Raw genomic sequence first — 13,539 nt, 5'->3', positions numbered from 1 at the left:
TGGGCTGTTAGTGATTTATACACGGTGCTATGTGACATATAAAGCCAAGCATACCATGATCAGTGCCATCTCTAAACCAAACCGTGAACTAGAAGAAATGCTAGCCTTAGTGCAAGCGGGGAATGTGACATCATCTAGGCTAATGCTCTTATTATCGAGATGTGGCAACTGAAGCCCAGAGATGTTGGTGACTTACACCTCACCACACAATAGCAGAGCCAGGATGCAAAATCAGGTCTGCTGACTCAAAATCTAGAACTTTGTCTAGTACTCCAAGCTTTTTGTCATTCAGGCGGTCTTCCACAATTTCCCATCTCCTAATTTTGTACCAAAACACCACCCCCCTTTTCAGTGATCTGATAAAATAATTTCTACCAAAATGTTATTGATTCTCAGAAGTTTTTGTATTTTTTAACTCAATTTTATTAATATCTTTTGTTTTTATATCATTTTCTGTCCAGAATATACCTCTCCTCTTGCCCTTTCCAGTGAGCCATCCCTCATAATAAAGACTTTTTTTAAAAGAGGAAAAAAAAAAGTAATACAGCAAAACCAGCCATCTATGTCTGATAGTCATACAATCTGATATCCTCAGAAATCTGGCCTATGCAAATAAGGGAGAGAGTTCCACTTTGTCAACTCTTCATGATCATTATAATTATACAGCATTTTCTTTTATTATGATTACTGTTTTTGTTTTTGCATTGTCATTGCATCTTTTTTTTTAATGATTAGTTATACTTTCTCCAGTCTTTCGTTTTAAAAGAAGACTTCTGGAGAGAATAATGCTAAAATCAAAGGAATGAATTTGTAAAGGTGGAATTTAGGCAGGAGATTCTAAGACTTTTTTTGCCTCTCTGAATGAGGTAGAAGTTTTATTGTTGCGATATAGCCATAGAAGTGGGCATGGTGCATACATTATTAAGTCTATAAATTCTCTTACCTTTCTCCAACCCCTATTTCTCAGGTTTTTATCAGGAGTCTAAGCACAACTCACAGTTTCATCCCTAGATATGCCATTTAGCCAGAAATTTTATTTCCTTTCCTATCCTGGTGAACTAGGTTAAATAATTTGGAGGGAAGCATCAAAGCCCACTTTACATCTCTTCTATGAGCTTAGGGTTAGCTTTAAGAAGAACTCTCTTGGAGGCAGTGGGTACAGGTAGGTGGCTCAGTGGATAGAGAGCCAGGCCTAGAGACAGGGGGTCCTGGATTCAAATCTGGCCTCAGATACTTCCTAGCTGTGTGACCCTGGGCAAGTCACTTGGCCCCATTGCCTAGTTCTTACCTCTCTTCTGCCTTAGAAGAGTTTTTAAAAAGAACCCTAATTCTTCTTGGCTCCATCTTGGTCCTTTTGTCTGACTCTTCATGACCACATTTGAGGTTTTCTTGACAAAGATACTGGAATGGCTTGCAATTTCTTTTTCCAGCTCATTTTACAGATGAGGAACCTGAAGCAGAATTGAGTAACTTGCCCAGGATCCCAGAGTTAGTAAGTGTCTGAGGCCAGATTTAAATTCTGGAAGATGAATCTTCCTGATTTGCCCCTAAGTCCCAGAGATTGGCCTTTCTGACTTTCTAAAACTAAAGCTGTCTTCCAAACTTTAAGGTATTTCCCAACTTGAAGGTTTAAAATCCTTCCACTTCTCCTGGCTTGTGATGTATGTATCTAACAGCAGCATCGGGCATTACTTTTACTTTTTCTAGCCTCTTCCATGCCCCAGATGGCTCTTTAACCTTTGTTCAGCCTGATTGTGTTTCATTGGTGGCTTTCCTACCAGTGTCTTTCGTATGTCCTTTGTAACACTGTGGATCATAGTGGATTAGAGTGAATAAGATGGGATGTGAGGCTCATATCTGAAGAGTGGAGATAGCATGGGCAGAAACCCTAGCAGTTACCACCAATATAATTGGTATCTTCTGTTTCCTAATGATTTTGTATAATCATGAATAGACTGACTAATCTTTAAAACACACACACACACATACATCATGGAAGTGAGTATTTAAATTTAAATTTAATTTTTAATTTATCAAAATTGCAAAAATAAAAGAAGCCTTTATTTTAAAAAATTAGGATGGTTTTCCTTAAATTTAAACATTATTGTAAGTTAAAAGTGCCACTAGTATATATGCTCTGAGTGTTGAACATTTCACATAAAATATTTTGAACATAAGTCTACTATATCTTAAAGGATAACCTTATTGGACTCACAATTGAATAACTCTGAAGTTTAATTCCAATTTGTACTAACTCATGATTTGTTAAAATTGGATTATTGAGAGATATGTGTGTGTAATTTTTCTTTTAATTTAGCAATTATTTATTAAGAGGCAGCATAATATTGTAGATAGAGGATAACCTCAGAGTCAAGAAGACCTTCATTTAAATGTTTCTTCTACCCACAAAAAGATCCACTGGATCCAAGGTAGAAGGAAAAGGCAAAGCACTCCAGTATCCTTGCCAAGAAAACTCAAATGATGATTATCATCTGTGGGATCACAAAGAGTCAGACATGACTTAACAACAACTAAATTCCCCCATGGGGTTGATTGATAACTTAACCTCTAACATAGCAATAGATCTCAGAATTTTTGGTCTCAAGATTCCTTTACACTCTCAAAAATTATTGAGGAACTCCCCTCTACCCAAGAGGTTTTATTTGTATACAACATCTATTGATATATTTAAAAATTAAATAATATTAGGAATGTAAATAATTTTGACCTTGAGAACCTAAGGTGTAGGATGGAGACCCTCTTCCTTTTCCCAGTCTCCAGTTCTAAAGTATCATGCGGAGGGGACAGCAAGACATTAGGTGACTTTCTCATGGTAGATTTTAACAGTTTGAAACTCTTCAGGTAAAGCCTCTGTAGGATCAACCAAGCTTAGTGCAGAGATGTTCATCACTAGAATTTTAGCTACAGGTTTATGAATATTTTCAGCCTAACTAACTCAAAAAACTGTACTAAAGTTGAAGAGTTGCCATTTGTTTTTTAGACAGAATATCTAAACTAATGAAATTATAAATCTTTGAAAATTCAATCCTCCATTGAATTGGAAACTCCTTGAGAACAGATGATTTCGTTTGTATTAATAGCACTTAGCCTAGTGCCTGGCATCTAGAAGGTGCTTAGTTAAATGTTGTTGATTTGACTACAAAGATAATAACATAGATGACCTGAAGTTTTGGTCTCATTGTTTCAAAAGAATTATCGTGTGTGTGAGATTATTTGGCTGATTGTTCCTTTGTTTAAGTTTTAAGTTAAGTTTTAAGTTCCTCTTTTCCACTAGAGATGGACACCTCTCCAAACTGTACTATGTGTATGTGGTCAGAAGATCTAATTGTTTCACTTCTTTGTAAATCTTCCAACACTTTGGCTGTATCTACATAAGACAAACATTTACAGATGTCTGACCCCAAATGTTTTATTGCTGCTATATTGTTTCTCTTCATGGAACTGGTGAAGGTGCCAAAGATAAAGCAGTCTAGGAATGTGACTAATAGTCAATTAGGATGTTTTAGTTCAGAAATTTCTCAGGACAGCTGAAACATACATTTGTAGAGACAGGGGAAAGAACTAGTTTGGGCATTAAGGCATTGCTTTTCATGTCTGTTGACTTTTGGTTATTTGCTTTCAAATATGGTTTTGCTATTTTTTGGTATGTATATTTGCTATATACATGGTCTATTTAGGGGTTTAAACAATGGAAAATGGTATGTAGATGCCATAAAAATCAGTTGGTAGAATCTTTTCCAATGTTCTGCCAAACCTTTAGATGACCACTTTGTAAAATGGTGCCACCACATTTGTTTGGTGTTGGAAAGGAATTTAATCATCTCTTAATGATTTTAATTGATTTGGCAGTCCCCTAAATGTGAAATTTTGTGAAACTTTTTAAAATGTCTATGATCCTATTATAATTATGGGATATTAGAGCTGGAAGGAACCTTAGAGATTATCTATTGCGATATCATAATTTTATGAGTAAGAAAACAGTCCTAGAGAGTTAACTTCTTGTAACTTGTTCAGAATCACACAGTTAATGAATATCAGAACTGGAACTAGAAGCTAGGTTAACTCTTGTCTTTCTAATCCAAGGTGTCTTCTACATCCCTTATTAAAAAAGGACTTATGAGGGTAGAGGGCAACATAGTACAAGACAAAGCTCACTGACTATACAAATTGAAGACCTGGGCTCATGACCTGACTCATTTATGACCTTTGGCAAGTCACTTAAGTTCTCTGGGCTTCAGTATCCTCAAGTGCAAAATGAGAGAGATTGGACTTTATGTTTCCCTGAGGTCTTTTCTCTAAATCTTATCGTTTTATATAACCCTTATACTTAAAGTCATATGGCACTGATTGTAATTCTTGTTTAAGTAAACTATTCTGGCCAAGAGAAATAATATTTTTGTGATCAGGCATTTTGATTAAATGAATATTGGTTCTTTACTCTTAATTTCCAGGCTTTTAGAAGGTATATCACTATGCTAGTAGGACCATTAAAGAGAATGTGTTATAAATTTAGTAAAATATGTTCAGATTTTAGCCATTAGTGGGGAGTCCACACCCAACTGCCCCAGTTGGATGGAAATAACTCCCTTCAGGGTCAGTTGAACAACTTGTCCCACCTCTCCTCTGTTGTATAAGTGGAATACAGTAGCCCTTACACTTGCCACAAAGATTACCAAGGAGTAGTAGCAGGACCTTTGTTCATGCAAGGAAAAAGATGTTAGACTATTGTCAGAGGTTTGATTGTCCCTTCTCTGCTTAACAGATGGTGGGAGGAAGTAAATGATGAAGGAAGGAAAAACAAGGCTCATCAGTGATTTGTTGTCTCCTTCATTTACTTCCTGATTTACATTACTGAATGCTGGTTTGCAACAGTCTGGACTGAAAAATCTTTTGGTTTCCTTTCTTTGTCATTATCACTAGGAAAGGTGAAAGAAGGGAAATGGGGAAAAAGAGAAAAGGGTGAATGGGAAAAACAGATAAAAGATGGAATCAGTTTTTGATAGATGTTTTCATAGTACCAATTTTCCTTCAAATGAAACTAAATTAATTTTAGTAGCTTTGGGGAACATAGAAAAATGCTCAGGACCTAGGCATCTGAGATCCCTTGAGCTCAACAGAGCATTACTTTCTTCCCATCCAGTTAATGTCAGCAGTTTATGTACTTATCATCTCTGCAAATGTTCAGCCTCATCCCTTTTCTCTACCTTATACCATTCCTCTACCAAGTTTCTTCAGTAGAGTTGAAAGCCCCATGACAAGATGGAGCTAGCTAGTTGTAACAAAAATTGTAAGCTCTGGCAGATTGGGTAATAATAAGCATCTGTTTAGAGGCCCTCCTTGGGTAGTCACAGTTCCAATTCCCAGTCACTTTTGCTGTCTGATCCTGAGAGGAACAAGTCTCACACATGCAATCTGAGAATAGAGCACAGTTGGAAATCCATGGGTCTAGCCTGAGAATGTCAAGGGATATCGAGCTATGCCATGATTACCCCATTCTCTTGTTTTCCAGCTCTAGTTTCCTTTTCTGAAGTGAGCTTATGATTGGAATAGCCATCTGGCAGAGTCTGTTATAGAACAATAGACCAAACCTACAAAAACCCACCATGATTCATAAACACCTACAGTAAATATTTCTTTCGTGTGCCTCTCAACAAATTGCTTTGAGGTAACCCACATTGCTGCTCAAACATTGGAGCAAATGTAAACAGAATGGGCTTAAAAAAAAAGACAATGTTGACTTTAAAAAAAGCAGTTTAATTACTTAACAAAGTGGCATGTGGTATTTCTTTACTACCTTGGACTCCCTCTCTGGTCCTGTTGAATTTGATCACCAGCCATTGTTCTTTGATGCTGGGCTCCAGAACATCCCAGCCAAGAGCCTGGCCTTGTAGGTGGGCTGCTACAGATGTGAATTCCTGAAATGTGCTTGGGTGATTGTGGCATGCAAGGCTCTGAGATGGTCCTTGGAGTGGGGCTGCTGTCTGTTTCCTGGAGCAAGGCAACTAGAATTCAGGGCATGCCAATGCTTTATGGGCTGTGGGCATCAAGTAATTGACTTATGGGGCATCATTTTGTAGATATGACTTACTTTCAGAGGTATGAAGGGGAAAGGGGAAGAATCTACAGAAGACTTTCTGTTTAGCATTCTTGCCAAGTAGAGGTAGAGAAGATCCAGGACCAATGACCAACAAGTCCTACTGGCTTAGAATCATAAAATCTTTTGAGATGATTTAAAATGCCCTCCACCCATTCCCTTCATTTTACAGATGTGGAAACTGGTTAATAGAGAGGCAGTATTTTAATGAGTAGAGCACTGGACTTGTAGTCAGGAAGATACAAGTTCAAATCTAGCCTCAGATCCTTCTTATGTGACCTTGGGCAAATCTCTTAACTTTCTCTCCTAAATTTTTTCCTCAATAAAATGATAAGACTGGATTTAATGGCCTCTAAGGTCCCTATTGGCTCTGACTTCATGATCTTCTACATGCATCTATAAGAAAGCATCTTCTATGATGCAAGATCATAGAACTTGTTGCTGGTAGGAGATGGGAGTAGAAACTGAGACTCTTGACTCTTACTCTAATGCTCTTTCCAATACACCATGCTAAGTTGCCACAACTCTTGATGAAGCCGAAAAATGGAAAATATAATGTCAACATGTTTTTTGCTTCCCCACCCCTTGAGTTTTTGTTTGCTTTTTTTTTTTAACATGGAATCAAAAATAGCAATGTCTGGGGAAAACTATTATGATATGTCTGTGGAAAGGGAAGGAAATGTCCTACAGAGGATTGATGCCCTTGGGGTCTGTCTCCCCCATAGTTTGGGCATTAATAAAGCTCAGGCTTGGCTTTGCATAAGCAACCTTGTAGTATCTGGAAACTTGGGGCCAATTTCTGCCCTCAAACACTCCAACCACACTCCCATTGATGAGACAAAGTAAAATATAATCTGACCTCATGAGATTTCCAGCCAGATTTCCAGACCAGAGGGGTTTGGATAAATGTCAGATAAGTCTCTAGACTGAACCACGGATCCTTTTAAGGTGCACGCCTCACTCTGATGGATTGTTGCAGCCTCCCATGATTCTGACAAAGTCCACCGTGGACTCTTGTTCACTATTTATGGGTTTGATTTATTTTAAAAGCACCCTGTGCCCTCCAGCTTCTTAATAAAGATGAGCTGTCCCCACAAGGATTGTGCCAAGAAATTGGTTGAGACCTTATTTAGGAAATTTATGTATGAAACTATGCAACTACTGGCACTGTGTACTTTTGAAATGAGATTATCTGATGACAATTTATCATTGTCAATGAGATACAGGGCTGTCTGTGTGTGCGTGTGTGTGTGTTTTTTATCTTGCTCTGATATGGAAACAATTATCTTGTCAAGGCATAAAAACTTTGGTCATGTCAAACAATATAAGAAAAATCACAATGAAAAGTTTGGAAAGTGACATGAAATAGTGAGACTAATCTCAAGGCTTTGATGACTTCATTGATTTGGGTTACCTGTAATCCAGTCCCACCCTGGGCTCATTGATCTCCAGGTTTCCTTACAGATGTGGTTTGCAGAAAGCCCAGGAAGAAGAGAGCTCTCTGTTAAACTCTGGACCATTCCTCCTGGATTTTGCTAGTGTATTACTGCTAATTACACAAATAAATAACAGATGTGGTGTAGCTGAGCACCTCATCTTTATTCCACAATGTGCTTTCCCTAAATGACACATGTTTCCTAAGAAAAGAAGTTGCTCTGATATAGCTTTCCTCTAAATCACAGAGCAAAACTAGGGATACAGTGGACATTCTCCCTGGCCTATTATTTCATCCAAGCATCTGAGTAGGAAAGAGATACCAAGGGCCTCTGGAGAGAAACCATACTATTTTGTTATCTTTTTAGAAATCACAGAATATTCCATTTAAATGAATTTTTAAAATTCGATTTCATTAAATGTAGTTCTTGGATAGAGTGCTGGCATGAGAATGAGCAAGACTGGCATTTAACTCTTGCCTCTGATGTTCATTAACTGTGTGACCCTGGGCAGGTCATTTATATTTTCTTACCCTCAGTTTCTTCATCTGTAAAATGGTGATAATAAGAGTTCCTATTTCAAAGGGTTGATGTAAGGGGCAAATGAAATAACAGTGATTTGTTTTGTAGACCTTAAAATGCTATATTTTAAACTTTTTGTTGTTTAGTCAGTTCAGTTATATCTGACTCTTCATGATCCCATCTAGGGTTTTCTTGGCAGAGACACTAAAGTGGTTGGTTTACCATTCCCTTCTCCAGATAATTTCACAGATGAGGAATTGAGGTAAATAGGGTTAAGTGACTTGTTTAAGGTCATATAGCTAATAAGCATTGGAGACTATATTTGAACTTAGGAAGATGAGTCTTCCTGGCCAATTCTGACACTCTATCCACTGTACTACCGTAATAAACATTAGCTATTATTTATTTTATTTTACTTTATTTCTATTCATATTTTTATTTTAGACCATAATAAAAGCTAGCTATTATTTCATAGGAAATAGTTAATAAAAGGAGATCAATTATTTGCAAGAATAGGAATGAAGGAAACTTTTAAATGCAGGCTGACATGGGTGAGGAAACCTTTTTCAATTAGGAAAAAAAGAAAATCATATTTTCATGCACACCAGTGGCATCAGCCAGCTGCCTTGTTCTACTCCCTTGCGTTTCTCCCTCTTTGACCTGAAAAGCTGCAAAAATGAAGAACATGTAAGTCTCTGGAAATGCAAATAAGAGAGACTTGGCTCCAACAAGTTTTAAGAAGACACTCTAGGGAGAGATCTCTTCCTCTGTAGAAAGGCTACAGAGTTTTTGATACCGGATTGAACCATAACCCTCAAAATAGGCTTCATGTCCACACATTCTAGAAAGATTTTGATTCTTAAAATTAAACAATTCAGGGTGAATTGGCTCCACTCAAGCCTGGGGCAGACTGGAGTGGGGGAGACTAGTTTAGTTTAAATGTGATTTATCATATATAAGGATTAGTGGTAGGAGTACTTAATTACTCTGGGTTTACTCTTTTTCCTTTAGATCTTATTTTGAAGATTCTTAAATACTAAGATTGATTTATGATCTCATTAATAGGCTTTCCCCTCCACTGCTACTGATTGAAACCTGTCCAGACTTTCTCATCCTTTGAAATTTTCAACCATGTGTTTCTATAAATCCTCCAAAGTAGACCTACCCAAATGCTAGAGACCTCCCTCTGCTTCTTTTACTATCTCTTTGTTGTTGTTGCTTAGTCATGTCCAACTCTTTATGACCCCATTTGGAATTTTCTTGGCAAGGATATTGGAATAGTTTGCTATTTTCTTCTCCAACTCATTTTACAGATAACAAAACTGAGGTAAACAGGTTAAGTGACTTGCCCAGGGTCACACACAGTTAGGGCATGTCTGAGGTCACATTCAAATTCCAAAAGATCTATCCACTGTACTGCTTAGCTGTCCTCATGGGTCCCGTCATTCCACACTGGCACTTTCATGTATTGTCTCTCTTTCTCATCACGTGACTTGTTCATGGTGGCTCCCATGAAAACAATAATATGGATGGGGTTCAGTTAATATTTATTTTTTTTTTAATTTGGAAAATTGTATTTAATTAATTAATTTAGAACATTTTTCCATGGTTACAGGATTCATGTTCTTTCTCTCCCCTTACCTCACCCTCTCTCCTAGCTAATGTGCAATTCCACTGGGTTTTACATGTGTCATTGATTAAGATCCATTTCCATATTATTGATATTTGCACTAGGGTGAACACTTAAGAGTCTATATCCCTGATCATATCCCCATTGACCCATGTAATCAAGCAGTTGTTTTTCATCTGTGTTTCTATTCCCACCATTCTTTCTCTGGCTGTGGATAACATCCCTTCTCATAAGTCCCTCAAAATTGTCCTGGGTCATTGCATCCCTGCTAGTAGAAAAGTCCATTACAATTGATTGTAACACAGTGTATCAGTCTCTGTGTACAATGTTCTCCTGGTTCTACTCCTCTCGCTCTGCATCACTTCCTGGAGGTTGTTCCAGACTCCATGGAATTCCTCCATTTTATTATTCCTTTTAGCGCAATAGTATTCCATCACCAACATATACCATAATTTGTTCAGCCATTCCCCATTTGAAGGGCATCCCCTCATTTTCCAATTTATTGCCACCACAAAAAGCACAGCTATGAATATTCTTGTACAAGTCTCTTTCCTTATTATCTCTTTGGGGTACAAACCCAGCAGTGCTATGGCTGGATCAAAGGGCAGGCAGTCTTTTGTCACCCTTTGGGCATAGTTCCAAATTGCCCTCCAGAATGGTTGGATTAGTTCACACACTCCACCAGCAATGAATTAGTGTCCCTACTTTGCCACATCCCCTCCAGCATTCATTACTTTCCTTTGCTGTCATGTTAGCCAATCTGCTAGGTATGTGGTGATACCTCAGAGCTGTTTTGATTTGCATTTCTCTGATTATAAGAGATTTAGAACTCAGTTAATATATTTAAATTAACATTTAGAAACAGCTCAAGAAATGTGCAATACTTAGCTCCTTCTTCCTCATCTACTACTCCATAACTGTTGCTTCTACCACATAGGACATTTTCATTGGCTATATCCCTGCCTCGTGCCTAGAGTTCTCTCCCTCTTCATATTCATCTCCTGGTTTTCCTTGTATCCTTCAAGTCCCAGCTAAAATCTCACCTTCTATAAGAATCCTTTCCCGATTCCCCATAATGCTAATGCCTTCCCTCTGTTGATTATCTCTAATTTATCAGGCATATATCCATATATATATATATATATATATATATATATATATAGAGAGAGAGAGAGAGAGAGAGAGAGAGAGAGAGAGAGAGAGAGAGAGAGACAGACAGAGAGAGAGAGAGAGAGAGAGAGAGAGAGAGAGAGAGAGAGAGAGAGAGAGAGAGAGAATATTAGTACATAGTTGCTTGCATATTGTCTTCCTCAGTAGACTGAGCTTCCTGAGAACTGGGAATGCCTTTTGTCTCTTTGTATCTCTAGCTTCTATTACTATGCCACATAAATCATAAGTATTTAATAAATTTTTATTGACTAAGAAAAGGTTGAGAATTAGTTTATATTTTTGTATAGCATGAGGGTCTTACATTTTACAAATATAATAGTGATATTAGTAAATGTTTGTGTTTAGTCTATTAATTGAGTTTTATTTGTGCCAAAGATAACTGCGGTTAGCCCTTTTTACTCAGTTTACCACTCCTGTGGGAAGTCTAGCTGTTTGGACCACGATGTCATAACCTAGAAAGCAGGGCTCACCTATTGACAGTTTAACTTAACAGATAAATAACAAGGAAGAAATAGTCTTGGGGCTGGCCCCGGAAACCCAAATAAAGTGGGTGACAAAGCATCAGAGTCCCTTTCCCTAAAATGTATTGCTGTTTCCTATTTCTGTTGACATAGATTAGTGGAGATTCACATAGTATTTGAAGACAAATTGAAGCCTATGAAGGAAAATGCCCAGGTAGTTGGTCTAGAGCTGTGGTTGCAAATATATGGCACATGTGCTAGAAGGGGTTACTCAGAGCCCTCTCTTGTGGGCACGTGCGCCATTGTCCCAGCACAGAGTTCACTGGAGTTCATTACTAGAAAGCCAGAGTGACACAGTGTGGGCTGTTCTCCTCTCCCTCTCTACACATGCCTGAAGATATTTCTTATATCACTTGCCCCTCTAAAAGGTTCACCGTCACTTGTCTAGAGAAATGATCTTAAGTATAAAGAGAAAAGATATTTAGTAGTTGATATGATTTCAATGGTTCCTGGAAGATTATACCCAACTGAAAATATCTCTGCTCTCTTCCTTCCATGTTAGTTCTTTTATTTATTTTTAATTTCATTTCATTAATTAATTAAGAAAATGTATCCATGGTTACATGATTCATGTTCTTCCCCCCCCTTCTCCTACCCTCTTCCCATAGCCAATGCGCAATTCCACTAGGTTTTATGTGTGTCATTGATCAAGATTTCCATATTATTGATATTTGCACTAGGGCGATCGTTTAGAGACTACATCCCCATCAAATCCCCATTGACCCATGTCACCAAGCAGTAGTTTTTCTTCTGTGTTTCTGCTCCCACAGTTCTTTCTCTGCTCCCACAGTTCTTTCTCTGGATGTGGATAGTGTTCTTTCTCACAATTCCCTCAGAAATGTTTTGGATCCATGTTAGTTCTTTTAAATAAATATTAACAGATTAATCTCATTTCTTTTTAAATGCATGTACCCTTGGGAGGGATAACTGACTACAAAGGATTACCAATTATTTTTACCTCCTAACTCCTTGTGGGGCAACTAAGTGGCAGAGTAGATAGAGTAGGCTTGGTATCAGGAAGACTTACCTTCATGAGTTCAAATCTAGCCTCAGAAATAAACTAGTTGCGTGACCCTAGACAAATCACTTAACCCTGTTTGCTTCCTTATCTATAAAATTAGCTGGAGAAGGAAATGGCAAACCACTCTAGTAACTTTGACGAGAAAACCCCAAATGGGGTCATGAAGAATTGGATACCACTAAAACTACCAAACAATAGTAACAAAAAGACCTTCCTGAGATTACCTGTCTGAAGGAAACAGGAATTTCAAGAATGAGTATTGGGAAGAAAACATTTGATGTGTTATATGGGGGGAAGGACCAATGGAGGATTCTTCAATGGAGAGAGCACCCTGAAAGACTAAAACATGAGGGTATTAGAGACCAAGAAGGATATAGAGGAAGGCAGACAATGAATACCTTCCAGTAGATGATAAATTCCTTGAAGACAGGTAATGTATTTGTCTTTGTATTCCTTCCTAGTGCCTGGCGTGTAATAGGCATTTCATAAGTATTTTGTGATTTTGTGACTGAAGTAAAAGAAAAAAAACAGAATGGAGAATTTAGAAATCTGATTATGACGTGTTCATAGCGCCATAGTTCACAAGTTTAAAGATGGGTGTGACTTTAGAAGCTATCAGATCTAACAGATGTGGAAACTGAGACCCAGAAAAATTCTTGACTTTGTCCAGGATATCACAATTACTAGGTATCTGAGACAGGGATTCAGGCTTAGGTATTCTTGACTCCATGTCTATCACTAACCATTGTATAATACCACCTAATTGCCTCAGTTGTTAGCCTGTATACCTAGTTTCACAGTGGCTAGAGCACAGGCTCTGATATCACTGAGACTGCAATCAAATTTGGCTTCAAACACTTACTGGCTGTGTGGCCCTGACAAGTCATTTGACTTCAGTTTGCCTCAGTTTCCTCAATTATAAAATAAGGACAATAATAGTGCCTACCTCATATGTTTTTATGAGGCTCAAGTGGGATATTTGTAAAAACACTGTTAAATGAAATAATACATAGACTTTAAGTTGGAAGATCTAAATTTAGATCTTGACCCCCTCACCTACTAACCGTGGGACCCTAGCCAACTCATTTTAACTTTTTATGCCCCAGTTTCTGGTCACAGTAATACTT

At 37.8% G+C, this 13,539-nt stretch overlaps 1 protein-coding gene across 6 annotated transcripts in view; it reads left to right on the top strand.

Annotated features, from left to right (window-relative positions):
- Positions 1 to 13,539, top strand: part of ATP8B4 (ATPase phospholipid transporting 8B4 (putative)) — a 384,379-nt gene that overhangs the window by 335,783 nt on the left and 35,057 nt on the right. The gene's annotated exons all lie outside the window — the stretch shown is intronic.

The sequence above is a fragment of the Monodelphis domestica genome, chromosome 1, assembly GCF_027887165.1.
Source record: "Monodelphis domestica isolate mMonDom1 chromosome 1, mMonDom1.pri, whole genome shotgun sequence".
Taxonomy (NCBI): Eukaryota; Metazoa; Chordata; class Mammalia; order Didelphimorphia; family Didelphidae; genus Monodelphis; species Monodelphis domestica.
Note: the sequence above shows the minus strand (reverse complement) of the source record. Positions and strands in the feature narration are given on the sequence as shown.